The 26444-nt window shown below is 42.5% G+C and overlaps 1 protein-coding gene across 1 annotated transcript in view; it reads left to right on the forward strand.

Moving 5' to 3' along the window:
• The first annotated feature begins 5192 nt into the window (after positions 1-5192).
• The window catches only part of LOC126475462 (chitooligosaccharidolytic beta-N-acetylglucosaminidase), a 229968-nt gene continuing 208716 nt past the window's right edge, over positions 5193-26444 (forward strand). The window contains exon 1 of the mRNA XM_050103346.1: positions 5193-5377. The gene's annotated coding sequence lies outside the window, so the exon portion shown is untranslated. The remainder of the gene's footprint in view (positions 5378-26444) is intronic.

The following is a 26444-nucleotide window of genomic DNA, read 5'->3' on the forward strand; positions in this document are numbered from 1 at the left end:
ATAGTAGTAATAAGAAAATAATAAGAACAATAAAATGTATAATGCTTAACTTCGTCAACGCTGTATTTCTCAGTTTCTCCTTCTATAGTGTTAACTTCAATTAATTATAATGTTTTATTAAGAGTAGTCATAGCAGAAGTAGGAGAATTGACATTGGAATGACAGTTCGTTGGTTCCATGGTCAGAGAAGAGAGACACAAAAAAGAGAAATGTCAACAAAAATGAAGATAAAGGTAGAGGGCAGAGTTGAAGAAAAGGAGATAGGAAAGTAAGAGAGGGAAAAGAAAAGCCAAGAGAAATACTGAGTGTGGGAGGGAGACACAGGTATATAAATAGGACGGAGGAAGAATGGCAAGAAAGAGCAAGGCGAAAACTAAGTAGGTGATGAGAATAATGAAGAATGGGTACAACTCGTCGGTTTTGACCAATGGCGTCATGGGTAAGTCACACATGATAGGTGACCAACAATTGAAACCATGAATGAATGTTCAGAAACAAGAACAGAGATCGTAGACATACTTCACGTAAACCCATGGAGGTAAAAAAAGATTAGAGTTGTCATTAGGTCACAAACTCGAAGGCAACGTCCGCCATCTTACATAGCCCAAAACACTAGGTTCAGTGCACTTATGCTTGCGTGAGTCACCGCGGTGATACTTCCCGTGGAGTCGCTCTGAGGTGCCCTAGCGCAGTTTCGTCCATTGGGGATACCCTTCGACTTTCGTGGTCGTACCCCAGAAAGCATCTGGTGCTCAGATCGTGTGGGATTGTAGTTGTTTCATCAAAAATTCTAGCTTGCGTCGTTTCCAGGCGTACTAATCGATCCGTTCTTAATGTAAAGTTTAAAGGACTTACATTTCATTCGTAACTGGAGCCGTTCAAGCAATATTTACTTTTCTGTAAATGAATAATCGCCGCAATGTTTACCTCTGTTGTCGTTTCATTCCTATCGTTTGATTTTAGATTTCCTATCTCTCCAACTTGCATAGCTCTCCGGTTGAACGCTGCAGGAAGGAAAGATTGGAACCCATCCAAATTTAGCGAAATATGTTCACAGTGTTTTCGGGAAGAGGACATAGACCGAACATCAGTGCGTATTAAGAAAAATACAGGGCCGTCGTTTTTTCCTGCGACTCCTCCTCACTTAAAAAAAAAGGTTCAAATGGATCTAAGCACTATGGGACTTAACTACTTAAACCTAACTAACCGAAAGACAACGCACACATCCATGCCCGAGGCAGGAGTCGAACCTGCGACCGTAGCAGCAGCGCTGTTCCGGACTGAAGAGCCTAGAACCGCTCGGCCACAGCAGCCGGCCCTCACTTACAAAAGGTAAATGAAGTGCAGAATATCAATTTTGAATTCAGTTCCTATAAAATTACGATATAAAAGCTTTCTGCATGGAGTTACACCTCCTTCAATAATAGTTCACTTTGCTGACATGCGCAAGATACGTTAGCATGCCTTGCTTCTCTCCTCTTTACTCATGTTTATGGGCTAACAAAGTACACTTAGGAAGTCGTTTGCAAAAGTGAATATTAAAAATGTCATGCATACGAGTTGAAAGCTGAAAATGTGACGAACAAGAAACAGTACTAGTAAGCAAACAAGCATTGGTTTCGGAGTTCCAGCTCCATATGCTATCGATACACATACAGTGAAAGCAGAATTAAATGGATTACGAAAGCATCTTTTTTACATCACACCCTTCGCATCTTGGTTATTCGAAATACGTCTACGTTAACGGGGCGAAATGTATCGGATTACTAGAGCAAATGCGCATTCAAGAACAGAAAAACGTTCGAAATCACTTCCTGACACTATGTTATTCAGGTAAGGACTGTAATTTTTACTATTTAAAACAGCTATTTCGTGCACACGAAAGAAATAACTAACAAGAAACAACAGTGAACAGTAGTCTGTTGTTGTTTTGGGCTATTTAAGATGACGACAGGTCTCGCTTGCTTCAAAACAACGTATAGCGTAAGTTATAGCGCCATTTCCCTTCTCTTTTTACTTTCATGTGTAAATCCATTTTTGTAACGTAATCTTAAAAATGTAAGGGAAAAAAGAAATGTAACTCAGAAAACAGAGACTGCATATGTACATCACGTGAACTCACAATTGTAAAAGAAAATTATATAAAGAAATCGCGATTTATCAATGTCCATAAAAGAAATGAAATTGACGGGACACGTAAGGGAATTAGGGTGTTTCGGGCGGGTACGATCTAAAAACAGAACTACAGACATAACAACAAAAGAAAATACTAAAAAAAATACCAGGAAAACGTATTATATTACGCGAAAAATACAATAAACTGGGATTCGACTGAGGAAGAAGATAGCACGGGAAAAAGCAACCAAGCAAGCTCTGATATTAACAACCGCGAAATGAACAAATTACCTAACATCGGTATCCTGTTCTTCAGATGACCTACATAGGTCAACTGAAGGACAGGATATTAGTATTACCAACAGTGAAGGGAACAAAGTACCTAACACTGGTACCCTGTAACTTAGTTGATCCATGCAGGTCAACTGACGTACATGATAGTAGTATTACCCAAGTGAACCAAAGTGACGTAGCTAACACTGGTATTCCGTTCTTCTGTAGAGATACAAATCACCTATTGCGAAGAAAACTACAACTCTTGCGTTGGTGTCCTCAGTTGACACAGACATTAATTACGGTGGAAAAAACGACACCTCTAACATTAGTATCCTTTATTTCAGATGACATATACAGGATGGTCCACTGATAGTGACCGGGCCAAAGATCCCACGAAATAAGCATCAAGCGAAAAAACTACAAAGAACGAAACTCGTCTAGCTTGAAGGGGGAAATCAGATGGCGCTATGGTTGGCCCGCTAGATGGCGCTGCCATAGGTCAAACGGATATCAATTGCGTTTCTTTAAGTAGGAAGCCCCATTTTTTTTATTACATATTCGTGTAGTACGTAAAGAAATAAGAATGTTTTAGTTGGACCACTTTTTTCCTCTTTGTGATAGATTGGACGACATCATCCGGACCGTTCGCCGGATAGTTACGTTATTTAAGGAAACAGGAAGTGTTCGGCCACATGTGAAACGTTAAACACGACCTGCAACAAATGATGATGCCCAAGTAGGTGTTTTAGCTGCTCTCGCGGCTAATCCGCACATCAGCAGTGGACAAATTGCGCGAGAATCGGGAATCTCATAAACGTCGGTGTTGAGAATGCTACATCAACATCGATTGCACCCGTACCGTATTTCTATGCACCAGGAATTGAATGGTGACGACTTCGAACGTCGTGTACAGTTCTGCCACTGGGCACAAGAGAAAGTACAGGACGATGATAGATTTCTTGCAAGCGTTCTATTTAGCGACAAAGCGTCATTCACTAACAGCGGTAACGTAAACCGGCATAATATGCACTATTGGGCAACGGAAAATCCGCGATGGCTGCGACAAGTGGAACATCAGCTACCTTGGCGGGTTAATGTATAGTGCTGCATTATGGGAGGAAGGATAATTGGCCCCCATTTTATCGATGGCAATCTAAATGGTGCATTGTATGCTGATTTCCCACGTAATGTCCTACCGATGTTACTACAAGATGTTTCACTGCATAACAGAATGGCAATGTACTTCCAACATGATGGCTGTCCGGCACATAGCTCGCGTGCGGTTGAAGAGGTATTGAATAGCATATTTCATGACAGGTGGAGTGGTCGTCGAAGCGCCATACCATGGCCCGCTCGTTCACCGGATCTGACGTCCCCGGATTTCTTTCTGTGGGGAAAGTTGAAGGATATTTGCTGTCGTGATCCACCGACAACGCCTGACAACATGCGTCAGCGGATTGTCACTGCATGTGCGAACATTACGGAAGGCGAACTACTCGCTGTTAAGAGGAATGTCGTTACACGTATTGCCAAATGCAATGAGGTTGACGGACATCATTTTGAGCATTTATTGCATTTATGTGGTATTTAAAGGTAATCACGCCGTAACAGCATGCGTTCTCAGAAATGATATCACAAAGGTATATGTATCACATTGGAACAACAGAAATAAAATGTTCAAACGTACCTACGTTCTGTATTTTAATTTAAAAAACCTATCTGTTTCCAAGTGTTCGTCTAAAGTTGTGAGCCGTATGTTTGTGACTATTAGAGCGCCATCTATCGCAAAGCGAAAAAAGTGATCCAACCAAAACATTCACACTTTTTTACGTACTACACGAATATGTAATAAAAATGGGGGTTCCTATTAAAAAAAAAAAAAAAAACGCAGTTGATATCCGTTTGACCTATGGCAGCGCCATCTACCGGGCCAACCATAGCGCCATCTGGTTTACCCCTTCAAGCTGGACAAGTTTCGTTCTTTGTAGTTTTTTCGTTTGACGCTTATTTCGTGAGATATTTGGCCTGGTCACGATCAATGGACCACCATGTATATTACGTAATACACCTCTCACATTGGTTTGGCTCTGAGCACTATGGGACTTAACATATGAGGTCATCAGTCCCCTAGAACTTAGAACTACTTAAACTTAACTAACCTAAGGACATCACACACATCGATGCCCGAGGCAGGATTCGAACCTGCGACCGTAGCGGTCGCGCGGATCCAGACTGAAGCGCCTAGAACCGCTCGGCCACACCAGCCGGCCACATTGGTTTCCTGTACTTTAGTTGACCTACGTAGGGTACTAATATTACCCACGACTAAAAGAACAACAAAGCTGAAATTGATATCCTATTTTTTACCAATTGCGGATACATTGCTAAATTGGAATGTGTACACAGATTCTTTAAAACGGCGACCAACAACAAAATGCGTACAAAATTTCTTTCTTTTAATGATACATTAATTTATTTAAGTTTACAATTTGACGCTTCATTTCCCAAGATAATCAATTTACTGTCTATGGCTCAGAAATAAACAAATTATCATCTATGACTTAAATATGACGTCGTTAGTCAAAGCAAACGAGTTTTATCCCATTCTGCCTGTACTTTTCATCATGGACACACGCATTAAATAGTCGTTGCCGAACACAATGCGCGCACAACGCATGTACCCATAGGCAGAGATACAACATGACGCGAGGTGAGCGCTCCTTGGTTGCGCGACACGGCAGAGCGACGGCAGCGTAAAGTCTCTGGCGCTGCGGCTTTTTTTCCAATATGGCGTCAGCGAGTTTCCTGCAGCTGGCGCGCTGCCAAACAAGCAAGGCGAGGTGAGCGCACTAGGAAGAGAATGTTCGGTCAACGGCAGTGTTGCGCCTGGTGAGGTGCGCGCGAGGTATATAACGGTCCGTCGGCAGAACGGCGCCCACACTACGCTACGCGCTGCCGCCACTGCTGCGACTGATAAGGCGACGAGGTGAGTCGATAGCAGAGATCGAACTTTAACTACCTTTACGTTATGACGCCTTGCTGGAACTCGCTAATCGTCGTCAGTCTGTAATGTGTCACAGATGTTCCGCCTCAATCATCTGCCCAGCTTGTTAACAATATACGTGAACAGTCCTCGTGTGGTTGCGAGTTAAACAAGCGATTCCTAACAACACGGCTCATGTGATGGAACTGTGACTAGTGCTGAAGTTCATAACATCCGTAACAATTTGATGTTAATCATTCGTAAACAAGGAAAAGTCGAGACACATGTCATTAGTACGCCTACATAATAGCGCTCAGAACTGAAAAGTCGTGCTGCATATTTTTATAAATAGCTAGTGGGAAAATTCTGAGTGGCGGCGTTCAGCAACTCTGTTTTAAATTACGTACTGCTGTAATGAAATTTGCTGTTGTAAGCGGAAAGTGGTTGTATAGAGCACCATATGGACAACGGATTCAGATACATCAAAACATAAGCACGTGGAAGGAAGGAAACTAATTATATTAAGATGCATTTGCTGTCATGTTCTGATGTTAAGGGACTATTTGTCGTGACGTCAGTTGTAAGCAGTGATACCGGTATAACACATCACTTTATCTACTGTAAAAGAACTTACATCACAAGGAGTTTACGTCAAATCACAGGTATCAACATTACATACAATACGGAAAACAGAAACATCGTTGTGGTGGAGCGAGCACACAGAAATTGTGTTCAAATACAGATGAATGTGCCAATGCCGGCCTCATTCTCTGCCTCTGAATTAACCGTACCGTATTTTTTATTGAACTAATTTTTTTTTTCTTGGGAAACGAAGGCATAATTTTCACCTTTTGACTTTGAACACAATTTCACGTCTTGGTTAGTTTTTGTCGCTCTCTGAACCTGGAGCGAGCTGTATCGAGATATTCCAGAGTCTATATACGTTTGGAATGTGTTACATGTTGCAATTTTCACAAGTTCTTGTTCTTAAATATATGCTGCTCAGTCATAACCGACAAAAGGCTCTGTTCATCAGTAGATAAGGCGGCACTGTCTTACTCATGTCCTATCAAAAGACAATGAAGTAAATCGTTTGTCTGAAAAGAAACGAATTGCCAGTTGGTAGAATGCCCTTCCTACGGCGGTCCTGAGTTCGTGGAAGCCTAGCCTTGACTGTCATCGCTTTAGTTGTTTCGCTCAAGGCCAGCGCCGAGGCGGCATTCTGTCGACATTCCAGTTCGCTATCACAAGAAAGGAAAAGAAATGTCGTTAGCGAATAACGCTTTTCTTTCAAGGGAACACGACTACTCTTTACCAGAAGCTCATACCTACAGGTTGTAGCGCTCGAATGAATACGAGATGCGGAAGTATAGTATTTAAAAGAACTGTTTGGGTTTTTTCTATCTATACCAGTCACTGAGCCGATCACAGTAATTCAAGTACCAGAACTCAATAGTTGTGTCTGTAATCCTGTAGTTACTCTCAGAAAGGTCTATCCTACTTTTACAAACAAGTATTTGAGTTGCTGCTATGCAGAGACCTTTCATAAAACGGCCATTCCGCTTATAACACAATCTTGTACCAGTTACGTGACCTAAATACCGACTGATCAGTAGTTTTCATAACCCTTCATCATTGAACTAGTGAAAAATGAAAAGGAAAGACTAAATTTATTCTGATAGGTAATGTTATTTCCTTGGAATTTTTTACTCCACAGGACGTTTGAGCAGTAGATTCTCTTTGACTTTCTAAAAAAATCTGAGGCCCTTGATTCAAATAAAATAAACGTCATTCTCTACTGTGCATACACCGATAATTTTATTCGCGGCGCGTTACTCGTCAGGTGAATTACAATATTTTACCTACTCTACTGCTGGTGGGTACGTAAAGAATTCTGTCGGGTGATACTTAATTGCTCAAGAACAACAATCACATTGGAGATAATAACTGGAGTACAAGAAACCATATACATACAGGGTGCGAAAAACAATTTGACCAAAAGTGTAGGGCAGAAAGACAGCACCAAACAAAGGAATTTGAGTATAGGAAGTTGCGCATTTTCGGCGCTACAGTGATGTTATCGCAATCTGACATGTGAACGTCTTTACTCAAAATGAAATGTAATTCACAGAAAATGTATACATAAACAAATTCTTTGTACTAACTAGCCGTCACGATGAGAGCAAGCAAACTTAAATCATCACATACACATGTGTCGTAATACCTGACGCACCATGGATCACTTTACAAATGAGAACAATCGGATGTCCTTATTTCATATTTCAATATGTTCTAGAAAGGTCAAAGTAAGTGAAAAACGAGTATGCTCACATACACGGACTTGCCACCGCTTAATTAACGTAAGTATGTCGTTTCACTCTGGCATAGCGCCGTAAATATTCAGCTGCGACTACCGGTTCCTATACTCAAATTACATCGTTTGGTCCTGTCTTTCTGCTGTACTCTTTTGGTCAAATTGTTTTGTTGTTTTTTTTTCGCACTCTGTATATTGCCTGTATATAACTATATATGTTACAGAAGTACGCCGTGTATGAAGAAAGTTGAGAACGAAGAGAGAGAGAGCGAGAGAGAGAGATAGGAAGAGAGAAAGAGATAGGGAGAGAAAATAAAACACCACAGTCACACAGATCGTTAAGGAGCCATCGGCCACCACTATGAACTTGGAAGCGGTTTTAAATAAAATTTAAGTGTTTTGTAACTATTTTTCTTTGTTTTCCTCAGCTTGAAACATAATGAATGGATGGATGGAGATGCGCCTTCTTGCAAGACCCAGTTTATATTTTTTTATTTTTTAAGAAATGAGAAATGTTGCGGTAAATCTGTTCCACCATCAGCATACGTTTGCGAGTACACTTGCAGTACGTTTTATATAAAGAGCGAACCATAACCCCACCGACAAACTTTCCAAGGTTGTTCAGGGATAATGTCTGGGTATTTTGGTATAAGGGACCCGCCGTCTCCAGAGGCTATTGCATTCGTTTAGCTTCTTGTTCCAATTAGCTTTGTATCTGTACTGCACTGAGAATGGTGTACAACAGTACAAAATGCAACGATATGATCTATCTGTCTTGTTTCCATGAGCTGTTGTGGTACCTCATTCGCAATTTGGGAATACATTTCTTTAAATCATAATTACGTTATTACTAACGAGACGCCGTAGATCGTCAATCCCTTATACCAAAATTCTCAAGAGGTTTCCCTGCACAACCACTAAAAGTTTGTCAGTGGAGTTCTGGCTCATTCTGTATAATAACGCTTCATGACCAGTGTCGAAGAAATTGAAGCTTGCCAACTTCAAAAATCTCACTACGGCTGTTGACAGAAAAGTCAAGTGAAACAGTCGTTAACTTGTTAATTACGTCCACGAGACTGGAACAAGGAAGACAAAAATAGACATGCTCGCGTGATCACAAACAGAAGTGTTGCATGTACAAGCGCCTTCCGTCTACCATGCTACTTCCAAAAATCAAGACAGTGCAGCGAGAGTACACGTATTTTGTTCTCAAAAAATGACATGTTAGTACCACAAAAAATGATAACTATGATTTCGTTTTAAGAAATATCGTAGGAGAGGTTCATGTATTGAATACAGTGATGCGAAAACAAAGAATATGTCTTGCAGAAAGATAAATCTCCATTCTGCTCGCTAAAGAGGGATGAAGAGTCAATGTGAAAATTATTTTTATCTTTGACGTTCCGAAATTCATCCTAAATTGAGTTGTATTGATACCGTAAATGACTGACTCTTTTTTTATTTTTTGTTTTGTTTTAAGATCAGTGGTTACCAACTTAACACAACTCGATTGATGCTAAAAAAAATAATGGATTGTCTACTTGTTACGAACAATCGAATATTATTTCAGTTTATTTGTTATGTTTTATATGGTTGGTGACCCACTCATTAATATAACAAGAAAGAATGTGTGTTTTCTTATTGGTATTCTATCTCTAACCTAAATTTCTAAGTGGAAAGGAAAACGTATTGATTAACTGGATGAGGCCCGTGATATGGTGATTCGCTTTTTATTTGTGTCTACGTTAAAGAATTATAAATACAAGGCATAATGTCAGCCTTAGTCACTGACTTTCGTATCCGTTTCACTACTTACCTCTCTCGAACAGCCTGCATGACCGCGCGCATTGACATGCGGCTTCCGGGATCCGGGTAGACGCGCCGTCGTCGGCACCAGCGGATTAACGACGAGGGCCGGTGTGCCTTCAGGACTGAATGTGGTTTTTAGGCGATTTTCCACAACCGACGAGGTGAATACCGGGCTAGTTTCCATGTTAAGTCTCTGTTACACGATTCGCAAACATTTCGAAAACGTTCTCATTCTATCGTATGGGATAATACTAGACGCAGACAAAGGGGGTATAGAAATTCCCTGGTGACAGAAAGGACATCCGGCCATCGTCTACCACTAACACTGCCAAATCCAGATTAAGGTGCCGACCCAGTGAAGAGACGGAAGAAGGCCATGAAAAACAGGAGAAGATACCACCTAACTTTCATCAAAGCGAATTTTTAGTATTTCTTTCAGACGACTTAACGCCGTGAAAGAAATAACATAGTTTCTACATCTGCATCTATGTGCGTACTCTGCTATTCACAATAAAGTGCTTGTCAGAGGGTTCAGTGAACCACCTTCAAGCTGTCTCTACCGTTCCACTCTCGAACGGCACGCGGGAAAAACGAGAACTTAAATTTTTCTGTGTGAGCCCTGATTTCTCTTATTTTATCATGATGATCATTTCGCCCTAAGTAGGTGGGTGGCAACAATATTTCGCAATCGGAGGAGAAAACTGAAATTTCATGAGAAGGTCCCGTCGCCTTTGTTTAAATGATTACCAATCCCATTCACGTATCATGTCTGTGACACTTTCTCCCCTATTTCGCGATAATACAAAACGAGCTGCCCCTATTTGTACTTTTTCGATGTCATCCGTCAGTCCCCCCTGATGCGGATCCCACACCGCACAGCAATACTCCAGAATAGGGCGGACAAGCGTGGTGTAAGCAGTCTCTTTAGTAGACGTGTTGCACCATCTAAGTGTTCTGCCAGTGAATCGCAGTCTTTGGTTTGCTCTACCCACAATATCATCTATGTCATCGTTCCAATTTAGGTTATTAGTAACTGTAATCCCTAAGTATTTAGCTGAATTTACAGCCTTCAGATTCGTGTGACTTATCACGTAATCGAAATTTAGCTGATTTCTTTTAGTACTCATGTGAATAACTTCACATTTTTCTTTATTTTGAGTCAATTGCCACTTTTCGTACCATACAGATATCTTATCTAAATCATTTTGCAAGTCGTTTTGAGCATCTGATGACTTTATAAGACGGTAAATAACAGCATCATCTGCAAACAATCCAAGACGGCTACTCAGATTATCTCCATGTCGTTAATATAGATCAGGAACAATAGAGGGCCTATAACACTTCCTTGGGGAACGCCGGATATTACTTCTGTTTTATTCGATGACTTTCCGTGTATTAGTTTCCCTAATGTTTCCCAGTTTCCATACCTGAGATCACAACACACACAATTCGAGCTGTAATCGGCCCGGAATTTGCCAGTTCGAAACCCGTTAGTGAAATAATATTTTCTTCATCAGCGTTTGGCCGCTGAGAGGTGGAGATATGATAGCACAGTTCCTGACAACCTACCAACCATGGTTACCACCTTTCTGATGCAGCCATCCTTTCTCTCTCACCATCTGCACCATTTGGTAGTAGTTGCTGTAGTTCATTCCACTGGTAACACATAGCGATATGAATACTCTGGGCCTGTCTCTCGATATTTTCCCAGTATTTTTCCTGTAAACATGTTTGTTTTATGAAGCTGTTACATCTAATTAGATGTACAATTAATTTCATTTTTCTTCTCTGTATCAAGTTCATAAAATTTTCTCTTCAATTTCTTTTAGTATTTGTTCATTTAATTTTCTTTCGGTTTAGAATGTTTTGTGGCTCTCCATGTCCACATTCCTATTGCTTTTATTTCAACCAGTGGTCGGGATTAAATTCGAAACCATTTCAATATGTTGAAGGTTATCCGTCCGTCGCGTAGAGAAAGTTGATTGCCTGCTTAGCTAGTACTGCTTGCAAGAATAGAATGAGAGCTACTGTTTAACGTCCCGTCGACGTCGGTGTCATTGGAGCTCTGGATCTGCTGGAGAAGGGGAAGAAAGGAATCAGCGGAGGAATTTTCAAGGAAACTATCCTATCATTCACGTAGAGAGATTTATAAAAACAACTCGAAACCCAACGTTGGATAGGGTTGCACCCCAGCCTTGTGTAATATGAGTCCACTGCACTATTTTACTTACTGATTTCTCGATTTCATAATTATCCATAACAACACAAACATAACACTAAACTTCGTAGGCACTATTCACAGTCATCGACAAAACACGGATACACTCACTATTCTGTGGAAAAAAGACGGTTCATACCTTAGTGTGATTGACTGTATGGCGTTATTTCCAATGTAAAGGAAAAAAAGTGCATTGTAGTAATTTTTGGAGTACGGCCACTCTCAGACCAGGACTGAGACTAGTTTTGAGGTCCATGGTGAACAGAAGTGTCGTGTATAGTTAAGAGTTGTGACGTCAAAACGCCCGATGAGAGCTTGATAATTCGCGGCCTGGACTGGAAAGTGGTGCTTAATCAATTAATAAGCCCAAAATGGCCGAAGCAGCACAGATAATAGTGTATTTAATTTTGTAAGTATTATAAGCGCCAGTTATGAGACGAATGGAAAAAAAGCAAGTAAACTGCTTATTATTTCAAAAGTAATCGCCACAACTGTTAACACATATACACCATTGTGAGATGGTCATTGTCGTCATGGGAAAAAGTTTGCGGTTGCTTACAGATTCACAGTTGTACCCCGCCGTGCAGGACTTCGTCCGATGAAAATCGACCGCCACGAATGCTTTTCTTCAGGACTCCAAAAATATGGAAATCGCACGGGGAGAGATCAGGACTGAGTGGAGGATGTGTAACGGCCTTCCAGCAAAACTTCTTCAGCATAGTCTAAAGAGCCTTGCCAACATGTGGACCCTCCCACATGTTTCGAGTACGCTGCGAAAGTTTCACTGGAAAGCCGTTACACGCCCGATCTCTGCCCACGAGATTAAAACATTTTCCCATGAAGTCACTGACCGTCTCACAATGGCGTATGTGTTAACAATTTTGGCGATTACTTTTGAAATACTAAACAATTTACTTACTTTTTCCATCTTCGCTGCCCCTTATAACTAAACAATGTTCGGTATTTTCCTCCTTAATTCACGGAGAAGACTACTTGCGCGCTGACAAACTAATGTGGGCTCTGATTATCGAACTTCTATAACAGTCCAGCCCAAGAACAAGGAGAAATTAGTGCACTGTCTCGCGAAAAGTAGCGAAGTTGACGTTCCTGATTAAACACTTCACCAGACATAGAATATTAGTGGAATGAACGGCCATTAAGATGGATGGAGTGAAAACTTTGTAAATTCCTCAATGGGCAATAAAACAAGTATACCAGTATCGTCGAAGAAGAAGCAAACAAGGTGTATGAGTGAAGAAACTGAAAAAAAAAACACAAGAAAATAAGTGCACCAGATAAATATGTTCGTAGAAAAGAAGCGTCAAATGAGAATACCACGAACGAAGAAGGTGTGAAAGAACAGTTTCGAGTATTGTACTTGATTCTAAAAATTACGCCAAGATATTTTGTTTTTTGTACGGCAAAGGTTTGAGGTTACTGACCAAAGAAGAAGGTCATATGCGAAGATATTACGTCAACAGTCTACTGGACATAAAACAAAGAGTCTGCAACATGTGTTTGCCGTTTTTAGTATGTGCTTACAAGTCGAAAGGAGACATTATTATCCGTCTTTACTGCTGTCGCTTGCGTAATTCGCAAAAAGAAAACAGAAGTATCAAGTAGGTGAAACATCTTTGTTAAAACTGCCGTAATTGAGATCATAGAACAGGAATGACAGTATTATGTACATTGAGATCCAGCAAGAGCACAAAAGGAAAACGATTACATAGTACAAGCTGGCAGGCCTTCGACAGAACCATTGAAAAGACATAACAGATCAAGGGCTGTAACAACAAACGACGAAAACTAAACTAAACTCCACCCAAACACGCCATGAAGGCCCAACGGTATCAACCGGCCGCCGTGTCATCCTCAGCCCACAGACGTCGCTGGATGCAGATATGGATGGGCATGTGGTCAGCACACCGCTCTCCCGGCCGAGGCCGGAGCCGCCACTTCTCCATCAAGTAGCTCCTCAGTTTGCCTTGCAAGGGCTGAGTACGCCCTGCTTGCCAACAGCGCTCGGCCAACCGGATGGTCCCCATCCAAGTACTAGCCAAGCCCGACAGCGCTTAACTTCGGTGATATAACGGGCACCGGTGTTACCACTGCGGCAAGACCCTCGATAACAACAAACGACGGTGGCGTTAATCATCCATCGCGTAAACGACGAAATATTTTTGTTCTGAACACTTCAAACACAGAGTGGACCAGAACACCAACAAGCATTCAGAGGTTGTTCAGGAATACCTTCTGAGTATTTTGGAGTAAGGAACCCACGGTCTCTGGCGCCTCGTTAGAGATTTACTGCATTTCGTTTGGTTTCTTCCTCAACTTATCTTTATATCTGTATTATACTGACAATAGTTCACAACAATGCAAATGTCGACGGTATGTATTTATAAAATTTAGCTATACCTTTCAGGTACTTCCCTACATAATCACAACGACGATTTAGACATTTGTTGTAGCGTTGTACCAACTTCCCAATATTCTCATCATAGAAGGTAGCTGCCTGTGTTTTCCAGCAATTCTCAACACTGGTCTGCTGCTAGCTATCTATGTCAAATGTTGCCCTCATAGCCAAAGAGATGGAAAGAGATGAGCAAAGAGATGAAAATCAGGGGAAACCACGTCCGAGCTGTATAGCGGGTGATCAAACACATTCCATCTAAAACACTGCAGAAGCGCTTTTATTGCATCTGTGGTTGGGTTCCTGCAACATTCCCACACTTTGCTGTCATGCATGATAATTATGTTATGCGGGGTGCGTGAAATCAGGCGGTAAACCTCAGCGAATGACAGCATGCTCTTCACATTTGTTGGAAGACTATTGTTCTAAGCTTTTTCATTTGTTGTCTGTGCCCCCAGAACTGAAGAATGCGACGTGATGCAACTATACAACTGACAGTCATGAAGAGGCACTGGAAACACATCTACATCGAGTTTAATCGGATTTTCACTATGGTTTTTATTTCGCGACCAATCGGACCTTCAAAGAAAAAATTGCCCTCGTATAACCTTGTTCCCATTAAGAAGAAAACTTTCTGGCAGTGCGCAATGATCTTCTCTTCTTTATCTTAGGCTATATATGACAATTAATGAGTACTAATTTGCCTCACTACCCACCGCCTAATTAGGCTATGAAAAAATACAATAATCATAATAATAAATATAATACTAATAATATTTCTGAAATGTGGATTATAACTGTAGGCCTACAGACAAGAGCTCAATAGATTTTTTTTTTGAGATATGAAGCTGCAGAAGAACGTTGAACGTTATGAGTAGATCGTGTTACTGCTGAAGAGGTACTGCATCTAATCTTTGAGAAAATAAATTTATGGCAAAACTTGTTTAGAAGAAAGGGCAGGTTGGCAGAGCACAACCTGAGCCACATTTAATTTTATAACGTGGGGAAGTGCTGGGGAGTAACAATTGTAGAGGGATATCAAGACTTGGCTACAGTAAGTAGATTCAAGTGGCTGTAGCGATGCAACAGTTACGAAGAGATGAAGAGGCTTGCAAATGCGCTTCAAACCTGTTTTCGGACTGTAACCATAATGATAACAGTACTAACAACGAGCGAATTGGAGAGAGGAAATGGAATGAAATAGGAGAGGAATAAAATAATATTTTTTGGAAGATTTTCGTATCATGGTGTGTATTGTAGTTTAGGTACTCGAACTCTAAACTCCCTTTCGAACAAGATCAGCTTCAGGTCCGAAAACAAATTTGTTTACTGGATCGAGACTATCTGATCAAAAAGTAGTCGGACACCTATCAGTGGACTCAATATGGGATGTGACCACTCTTCGCCTTTATGGCGGCTTGAACTGTGTTGACGACACTTTCAGTGAAATGTCTGAATGTCTGTGGAGGAATGGTTGCTCATTCATCCTCAAGAGCTGAAACCCGAGGAGATTGTGAGAATCGACACTGTGGTACAGCGCGAAGTCGACTTCCTAACTTGTTCCAAAGCTCTTCCACCGGGTTCAAGTCGGGACTCTGGGCGAGCCACTCCATTTCAGGATTTGTTACTGTCCGCAAATCATCGCCTCACAGATGTTTTTTTGTGAAACAGTGCATTGTCATACTGATACAACGACTATCGTCTCTGGACTGTTGCTGTGCGATACGCAGTACATAATACTGTCCAACATGTTCAAATACTTCCGTATTTAGCGTTTGCCTAAGCGCAGTAAGATAACCGCATCCTAACCACGAAAAACACCTCTATGCCGTAACACCATCTCCTCTGTACTACACTCTTGGTACTACACACGATGGCAGGTAAGTTCTCCTGGTATTCGCCAAACCCAAACCCTTCCATCGGATTGCTACGGGGCACTGTGAGACTCATCACTCCAAATCACTCGTTTCCAGTCATCCACTGTCTAGTGGCGTCGCTCTTTGGGCCACCTCAAGCGCCGTTTAGAGCTGAATACAGAAATATTGGAAATTTGTTGTAAGATCTAATGGGACCAAATTGCCGAGGTCATCGGTCCCTAAGCTTACACAATACTTAACCTCACTTAAACTAACTTACGCTAAGGACAATATACACCCATGCCCGAGGGAGGATTCGAACTTCCGACGTGAGGAGCCGCGCGAACCGTGACAGGACGCCTTCAGACCACGCTACTACCCCGCGCGGCTGTGACTAGAGAAATGTGCGGCTCATGAGGAACTCTTAGACTCTTGTAGCCCATAATTTTTAACTCCCTACACACAGTAATTGCGCTAGCTGGACTACTGGCAGTACTTTGGAGCTCACGAGTAATTCCTTCCTCCGTTTTCATGCGTTTTTTTATACACATCAAAAAAATTTTTTGCATCATCTCGGTTCCGAGAGTTCCGGAACCTGTACAGAAAATTGGAATAGAGATCAACATGAACATCACTTCCGCCCTTTTTATTGCTCATTAAAACCACACATTGCATGTTGTACCACCATACAGCGAGACCTTCTGAGGTGGTAGTCCAGATTGCTGTACACACCGATACCTCTAATACCCAGCAGCACGTCCTCTTGCACTGATGCATGCCTGTATTCGTCACCCACAAGTTCATCAAGGCACTGTTGATCCCGATTGACCCACTCCTCAACAGCGATTCAGCATAGATTCATCAGAGCGGTTGGTTGGTCACTTTGTCCATAATCAGCCCTTTTCCATCTATCCCAGGCATGTTCGATAGGGTTCATGTCTGGCGAATGATGTCGTTATCGTGAAGGAAATAATTCACAAGATGTGCACGATGGGGCCGCAATTTGCTGCCGATATGGTTGCACTACCGGTCGGAGGATGGCATTCACGTATCGTACAGCCGTTACCGCGCCTTCCATGACCACCAACGGTATACGTCGGCCGCACATAATGCCACCCCAAAACAGCAGGGAACCTCCACCTTGCTGCACTCGCTGGACAGAGTACCTAAGGCGTTCAGCCTGACCGGTTTGCCTCCAAACACGTCTCCGACGATTGCCTGTTTCAAAACATAAGCGACACTCATCGCCAATCCTGAGCGGTCAATTCCTCATGTTGTTGGGCCCATCTGTACCGTGCTCCATGGTGTCGTGGTTGTAAAGATGGACCTCGCCACGGACGTCGGGAGCGAAGTTGCGCGTCATGCAGCCTATAGCGCACAGTTTGAGTCGTAATACAACGTCCTGTGGCTGCACGAAAAGCATTATTCAACATGTTGGCGTTGCTGTCAGGGTTCCTCGGAGCCAAAATCTGCAGGTAGCGGTCATCCACTGTAGTAGTAACCCTTGGGCGGCCTGAGCGAGGTATGCCATCGATAGTTTCTGTCTCTCTGTGTCTTCTCCATGTCCGAACAACATCACTTTCGTTTACTCCGAGACGCCTCTACACTTCCCTTGTTAAGAACCCTTCCTGGCACAAAGTAACAATGCGGACGCGACGGAACCGCGGTATTGACCGTCTAGGCACGGCTGAACTACAGACAACACGAGCCGTATACCTCCTTCGTGGTGGAATGACTGGAACTGATCGGCTGTCGGACCCCCTCCGTCTAATAGGCGTAGCTCATGCATGGTTGTTAACGTCTTTGGCGGGTTTAGTGACGACTCTGAACAGTCAAAGGGACTGTGTCTGTGATACAATATCCACAGTCAGCGTCTATCTTCGAGAGTTCACGGGACCAGGGCGATGCAAAACTTTTTTTTGTGTGTGTACAATCACCCTCCAGCCCCACAATGCCCGACGGTCCCTATTCGTCAGAGCATGAGGTTCACCGAGTCTTCGCTTACCTATGGTTGTTCCTTCGCGTTTCTACTGCATAATCACATCAACAACAATAGACTTGGGCAGCTTTAGAAGGGTTGAAGTGTCTGTGATGGACTTTTTACTCAGGTGACATCCAGTGACTAGTCCACGTTCGAAGTAACTGAATTCTTCTAATCGACCCACTTTGCTGTTACGGCTTCTCTACTGATATCATAATCCTCCTGTCTTCTTTTACACTGGCGGATACACCTTTCATGAGACGTAGCGGTCAAGTCCACCTTGTAATATGGTGTCCTGATATTTCTGATCAGACATGTCTGTATTTCCCTTTATTATTTTAGTTAATACCGATACTAGTACCGAAGCGTTCCCTTTCCTCCACGGCACATAGTATCTTACTGCTTTGTGCACGCCTTAGCTGGTCAGCTAAAACTAGGAGAACTGCAGCAGCAGTGGGCTTATGGAGCCACTAACAGCTGTGTCGACGTTCATTCAGCTGTGTCTGTTGGCGGTCGTCGCACCAGGCTTCGTCTCAGCGGAAGTTGTGGAACGCACTGTCTTATCGCTGCCTAGCAAAGTCTGCAAGATCCGCTGCTGCTGCGTGTTCTAGATGCGACCTGCGACATTCTTTCCGCAGCGCCTGTAACGGCCCTCTGCAGTGACTGAGAACTCGATAACTGTTTAGCAGAGATGGAATTTGATTTCAGTACCAGGGATGGCAGAGAATGTTACCAGCGTGGTCAAATTCTCTAGTGCCCCAGAATTCCAGCAATTTTTTGTATCCTTTAATTATCTCTCAAAATAAGTCTTTTTGGTAGTTTTGTGTATTTCACGCGTTGAATAAGTCGTCAAAACGCACTTCAAATAACAAGATGAAACTTACTAATAGTCGTGCGGTAGCGTTCTCGCTTCCCACGCCCGGGTTCCCGGGTTCGATTCCCGGCGGGGTCAGGGATTTTCTCTGCCTCGTGATGGCTGGGTGTTGTGTGCTGTCCTTAGGTTAGTTAGGTTTAAGTAGTTCTAAGTTCTAGGGGACTGATGACCCTAGATGTTAAGTCCCATAGTGCTCAGAGCCATTTGAACTTACTAATACGGCACTTTATCAAGCAAATATCGTTAGGAAGCAAGGGACCTCTTAGCGGCTGAAAGCAACGGTACGCGTTTCTCGCCATTATTTCATGTAATCATTTGTGAAGCTTTCGCTAGCTGGTGACATTTGTATTGTTTATACAGTATTATTAAACGGGTAACCCGGTTCATGGTTCGTGATGTTCTGTTCCAGTTGCAGGTTGTTTATCTAACGGCTCCAGGAGCAACAATAATTTGGTTTTCAGTATTTCGTATAATCATTGACTGAAGTTACAAATTTAAAATGGCTTCGCAATGTACAAATTAACAGATATAATCTTATGTTAAAGTTATCTTTTTTATAGATTCTTCCGTTACTTATTGGTAGAGCGATACCAAGGTTGAATAACAAGTACACAGTTTTTATCTACTGATTGTTTTAAATTTCAGACTAGTTTTCGGTTTACTGGGCCATCTTGAAGAAACAACTGACGAGCATCTGGAAAGGGCACTAGTTCTTAGGAAACCAAACATTATAAGCGAAGATAAATTCCACTTGCATATAGTGTTGTGCATCAAACTTGCTTCTTAACATTCACATTACACTTCACCCAGTGGACAATGTTAAGCAAAATAAATAAGATAGTAACCATTTCACTTATAATATTGAAAGTTTAATTATTTATTGTGCTTAATATTGTCCATTGGGTAGAGTGTAATTCCAGAGTTAAGAAACGAGTTTGATGCACAACACTTTATGCAGGTGGAATATAATATCTGGTTACCTAAGAACTTATGTTAAATGTTTAACAGAGTAAGACAAATATTACAGTTTGAAACTGTCTGTATGTCTTGAAGTGGCGTAACTGACGGCGTGTAAATTATCCTAAAAGTGGATGCAGTTATTTAAATTTTGCGTGAAAAATATTCGAAAAACTTTCATATAATTTAAATTTTGTAACATACTATTGAACAATATATTTTAAGATATTTTTATGGCAGGTCCACCTCAGAGTCTTTAGTTTGTTAGCAATTAAACAGTCAAGTTGATATTATATTTGGAGAGAGGCGTCGCAATATTTAAGACTTTGGATTCACATGCAGGATGGACGGCCTTCAAATCTCCGTCCAGCTATTCAAATTCAGGTTTTGTATGGTTTCCCTAAACGTTTAAGGCGAATTATGCAATTGTTCTTCTTAAAAAGTACAGAGTCGTTTTCGTTTCTTATTCTAGCCCTATCCTATCTTGAATTCTGTCTTTGATAAATTCGTCGTCCTTTCTTAGAATCTCTCTATTGGGTTCCATACTTCACAGAAGTTCGCCTGCATACCAGCGCTTCTGAGTGAACGATATCTAGAGCAAATGGCCTAGAGTGTCATGGTTTTTGGAATGACTGTTTCACTGCGCAGCGAAATGTGCCTTGTTTCGAAACTCCTGAATCATTGTATCTGCATGCTGCATCAGAATACTTTCGTACAAAAACTATATAGTCGGGAACTTTTGGGGTTGTCCTCCTGTTATAGTTCGAGCCTTCCTCTCAGGTCGGTATTTTACGTTCCGAGTTGGCGATGCACTCCCATATCGACATAGCCAGACGAATGGTGTCCCTCAGGGAAGCGTCTTAAAGCGCTAGCCTTTTTGCAATAGCCGCTAACGCTGTAGCGTCCACCCCGACCGATGAGGGTAGACCGATCCTCCCTGTTATTATTTTACAGAGCCCTTGTTCAGTGACGGCTGCTCTGCGTATAAAAAGTCTCATCTTTTTTCACAAAACATGTTTTCAGTACTATTGTGTTCACCGTACTCTGTTGCTCGTTCTTAGACTTTAAGCAGGCACCAAACCAAGCAGAAATTCTTTCAAACGTGCGTTAGCTGATGTACACCTCATAGATGTGTTTGGATATAGAAAAGTGAAATACTTTGTGAAAAGACTATAAGTTTTTGCAAAGCTGCACACATACAAAGAGCAGTTTTGTTTCAAGATCGTGTGTCTATTATCGATGTCGAAGCTCTCACACATAATCAGCCGCACCCTCCGACATTCCAGGACATGTTCAGATTTGCTTGGATATGTGCAGTATTTGATGGTGTACATGTGGAAAACCTCAAAAACGTTAAAGACGTATGTTTTGATAGAGCACAGGGAAAACTGTGTGACTTTGACACAGTTGTGTTCTCTTATTGCAGCTCATGTGGCAAAGTATTATGTTTTCATCATTTCCTTGGGAGTGATCACATTCACATTCATACGAATACCTAAATCGGGAAAGGAGGCGTATCTGACTCATTCACCAGGTGGACAAGTTAGGTGCATCGTTTAGAGATTGCTGTCAAAGATACATATGCTGTCATCAATGACGTGTATGACACGCCAGACGTGTTTACAGTTGGTGGATTCGTTTAACATGTCACTTTGTCATCAAACGTTTGCCGTTCCCATTCGAGAGCTATTTCCTTTCGGCTGCTAATAGAGTAGTTGTGCAGAACCAGGTTTGATTATAGGTGCCTTCCTTTCACCTCGCTGTTGCTAATGAACGTTACACACGCCACTGACATAAATTTGAGTACAGAGAACAGAAACGTCATTGACCGGACGGATAGTTCATAATTTTGCGGGGAAAAAGAAATCGGGCATGAGGGAGATTAGGACCCAGATCTCGCGCTTTGCGCTCCAACACCGTGACCGCATAGCCATGACGCCGCGGCTTTTCCACGTCGCTCGATGTTGCACATTTTGAGCTTGGATCGCTCACTCTATTTTTCTTCTTTTTTCACAGTTCAGTGCACCTTCGTCCTGGTTTCATGCTTGATCTGTGTTCAATATTTGAAGGGCTCTCCACTGGCCCATCTTCCCACTAAATCTGAGGGGGCGCGATGGGGAGTTTTCCAGGTTCGGGAAACGCCTTTAACCATTAGGCGGAAGTTCTTCGTGGTGCGGCGTGCGTGTAAGGTCCGCTCAGTTCTCCAGTTTCCAATTTTTAATCTTTTTGTCCGACCGCCAGCGGAAAACCGGTATGTAAATCGCTGAAGAGCAATAAGACCGCTTAGAGGGGAGGACTAGCTTGCAAAGCTCTGTGTGGCGCACCCGACTGTTCTAACACGGGTTAGTAGAGTGGCTAATTAGGAAACACCACCAACTTGACCTCGTATTTTATTGAGAAAAAGGCATACTTGCAAGGTACCAGCACACAGTAACTTGGGTGACAATTCAGAACGTACGCAGTTATGAACTTCGGCGCGCACTAGTTGTCACTCGCTCTGCCTCACTGCAACGTAATGCCCGAGAGTGTAATGCTAGCGTAGTGAGTAACAGGTTCGTGTTCATAATGGCGGTGAAGCAACAAGTGACAGTCCTTTGGTCATTGTGTCAGAGTGCACGGTTTTTAACCTGTATCTGGGTGCCAGAGATCTCTTCGTTTTACATCTACATTTCTAATCCGCAATTCACACTTAAGTGCCTCGCGATGGGTTCATCGAACCACTGTTGCTCTATTTATCTACCGTTTCACTCGAGAACAGCACACGAGAAAAAGGAACACTTAAATCTCTCCATGCGAGCTCTAATTTACCTATTTTATTGCGATGATCATTCCTCTATGTGTAGGTGGGCGCTTACAAAATACTGTATTTTTGCAGTCAGATGAGAAAGCTCGAGTTTGAAATTGTGTGAAAGTATCTCGGCGCATCGAAAATCGCCTTTGTCTTAATGATTGCCACCTCAACTCGCGTATCATTTCCGTGAAACTCTCTCCTTTATTTAGCGATAGTACGAAACGAGATGTTTTCTTTGCACTTCTTTGATGCTCTTCGTCAATGTTATCTGTTACGGGTAACATGTCTCACAGCAGTACTCTAGCAGAGGACGAACAAGCCTAGTGCGAGCACTCTATTTGGTAGATTTGTTGCATCTTCTAAGTGTTCTGCCAATACATCGCAGTCTTTAGTTCGCACATTATCGTTCCAGTTTAAGCAATTCAAAATAGTCATCACTAGAATATTTAGTAGAACTGACAGCCTTTAAATTTGTGTGATTTATTGTGTAACCGAAATTTAACGAATTACTTTCAGAACTTATATTGTGGATGACCTCACACTTTTCAAAAATGTGTGTGAAATCTTACGGGACTTAACTGCTAAGGTCATCAGTCCCTAAGCTTACACACTACTTAACCTAAATTATCCTAAGGACAAACACACACATCCATGCCCGAGGGAGGACTCGAACCTCCGCCGGGACCAGCTACACAGTCCATGACTGCAGCGCCTATACCGCACGGCTAATCCCGCGCGGCCACACTTTTCATTATTCAGTCAACAGCCATTCCTCACACACAGATACCTTGTCTAAATCATTTTGCAAATGGTTTTCATCTTTAGATGACTTTATATGCGCTACATGAAGCAAAATCGGCAAACAATCTAAGAGAGCTGGTAAGATTATTCTTAAATGTTCAAATATGTGTGAATTTCTAAGGGACCAAACTGCTGAGTTCATCGGTCCCTAGACTTACACACTACTTAAACTAACTTAGGCTGAGAACAACACACACACCCATGCCCGAGGGAGGAATCGAACCTCCGGCGGGTGACATGGCGCCTCAAATAGCGCGGCCACTCCGTGCGGCTATGTCTTAAATATTTGTGTATATTAGGAACAGCAAAGGGCCTATAAAACTTCCTTGGGGGAATGCCTTACATCACTTCTGTTTTACTCGATGATTTTTCTCTCAATTCCTACGAATTCAGACGTTTCAGATGGAGAATGATGAATCCAGTCATAAACTCAATAGCCACGCAATTTGATTATAAGCCGCTTGTGAGGAGCAGTATCAAAAGCCACCTGCAAATTCTAGAGATATGGAATCAGTCTGAGATCCCTGCAGATAGCAATCATTTCGTCATAAGAGAAAAGAGCTTGCTGTGTTGGATAAGAACGATATTTTCTGAATCCGTGCTGACTCTTTGTCAATAAGTCGTTTTCTTCGACGTATTGTATTGAATTGCATATTAACTGGGGACCTAGAAACGACGGAGAGGCTCCGTCCCCGCCGCAGCCGCACTGGTCCGAAACCCCACGACGACTACCGCAGTCCACTTCGCCCCTCCGCCGCCCCACACCGAACCCAGGGTTATTGTGCGGTTCGGCCCCCGGTGGACCCCCCCAGGGAACGTCTCGCACCAGACGAGTGTAACCCCTATGTTTGCGTGGTAGAGTAATGGCGGTGTACGCGTGCCCGTGGAGAACTTGGTTGCGCAGCAATCGCCGACATAGTGTAACTGAGGCGCAATAAGGGGAACCAGCCCGCATTCGCCGAGGCAGATGGAAAACCGCCTGAAAACCATCCACAGACTGGCCGGTTCACCGGTCCTAGACATTAATCCGCCGGGCGGATTCGTGCCGGGGACCAGGCGCTCCGTCGCGCCCGAAAAGCCGTACGTTAGACCGCACGGCCAACCGGGCGGGCTTTCTTCGAGGCAATTCATAATGTTCGAGCACAGTGCCCGTTCCAAAATCTTAACGCAGATCAACGTCAATGATATGAGGCTGTAATTGAGTGGATTAATCCAATTTCCTTTCTTGAGTATTAGTATGACCTTTAGAACTTTCCAGTTTTTAGGAATGGATCCTTTATTGAGTGCTAAGTATGGAGCTATTATATCAGCATACTCTGGAAGGAAACTATTTTGTACTCAATCAGGACCGGAAGACTTGCATTTGTTAATTGTTTTGAGTTGCTTTGCTACACTGGGGATATCTACTTCTAAGTTACTCATGTTGGCAGCAGTCCTTGACTCGAATTCTGGAATATTTACTTCCTCTTTATCGGTGAAGGAATTTCGGAAAAACGTATTTAGTAACTCAGTTTTAGTGACAATGTCATTGGTAACATTATCATCTCTATCGTGCAGTGAAGGTATTGACTGTGTCTTGCTGCTGGTGTGCTTTACATACGACCAGACTCTCTTTGGATTTCCTGCCAGATTTCATTGTGGGCACTATTAAAAGTATCTCGCATAGAAATCCGTGCTAAATTTCGAGCTTCTGTAAAACTTCGCCAGTCTTTGGGATTCTGTGTTCTTTTAAATTTGGGGTGCTTTTTTCGTTGCTTCTGCAACAGGGTTCTGATCTGTTTTGTGTACCATGGAGGATCAGTTCGTCGCCTATTAATTTCTTTGGTGCAAATCTCTCAGTTGCTGTCGATACTATGAGGGTTGTTCAGTAAGTAATGCAACATATTTTTTCTCGTCCAGTTTCATGAAGTACCAATAGTTGGTGGTTCTATACGCTGCGTTCAAATGGCGTCTGTAACGGAGGTTTGTTCCTAGCAGAGACCTGTGACTGAGTTTCTTTTAGTGGAAGACCAGAGCATCGCAGATATTTATAGGCGCTTGTCGAATGTCTAGAGAGACCTGGCAGTGAACGAAAGCACTGTGAGCCGTTGGGCGAGACTTCTGCCATCATCGCAACAAGATCGCGCTAACTCGCCAGATCTTCCACGTACCTGCCGGCCCCACACAGGTGTGACTACTACACTGGTGTAACGTGTGGATACTCTCATTCGAGGTGATTGACAGCATCTGTGTGGAACTGCTTGCGCGTTACGAGGCTGATCGTGACAATTTTTGTCGAATATCGCCACAGCCTGTGAAATATGGGTCCATCACAGGGAACCGGAAACAAAATAGCAATCCATGGAGTGTCGCAGCACCACCTATCCTCCGAAGGGAAAGTTCAAAGCCGCACCTACAGTCAGTAAAGTAATGGCCACGGTCTTCAGGGGCTCTGAACGCGTTATTTTGTTTGATGTCTTCCGTAATGGTGCAACGATCAACTCTGAAGTACATTGTGCTACCCTCAGGAAATTGAAGAAACGCCTGCAGCGTCTTCGTCGCCACAAAAATGCAAACGAACTTCAGTTTCTCCGTGATTACGCAAGGCCTCACCCAAATCTGCGCACTACTCGAGAGCTCACAAACCTTTATTGGACTGACAACCCGGATCTTGCACCTTCCATATGCCACTTGTGGTCTGAGCTTACATAGTTAGTTCGGAAGGAATGGAGACTCTCTACTAAGAAGGGATCAAGTGAATTTTTATCTGCTTTTTTAAATAGATATAATCTGCGTTTATTTTTGGTTGGTTTGGATTTATGGTACTCTGTCTCACTACAACAACCTTGTGGTCACTATCCCCTGCTTTCAAAACTACTATGTTGCGATTGACAAATGCAGTGTACATTAATGAAATTAATTAGTATAGTAATTAAAGATGTAGCTTAGCGCTATTTAATTGCTAACATCGCTGTTGTGCGATGTTTAGTTTAGACTGAAACGTTGACACTCGTGAAATGTTGTACGTTTGCAGGAGATACGCTATTCTTCAACGTGATAGGTATGCTTTAATCGTA

The sequence above is a fragment of the Schistocerca serialis genome, chromosome 4 (assembly GCF_023864345.2).
Source record: "Schistocerca serialis cubense isolate TAMUIC-IGC-003099 chromosome 4, iqSchSeri2.2, whole genome shotgun sequence".
NCBI classification, from domain to species: Eukaryota; Metazoa; Arthropoda; class Insecta; order Orthoptera; family Acrididae; genus Schistocerca; species Schistocerca serialis.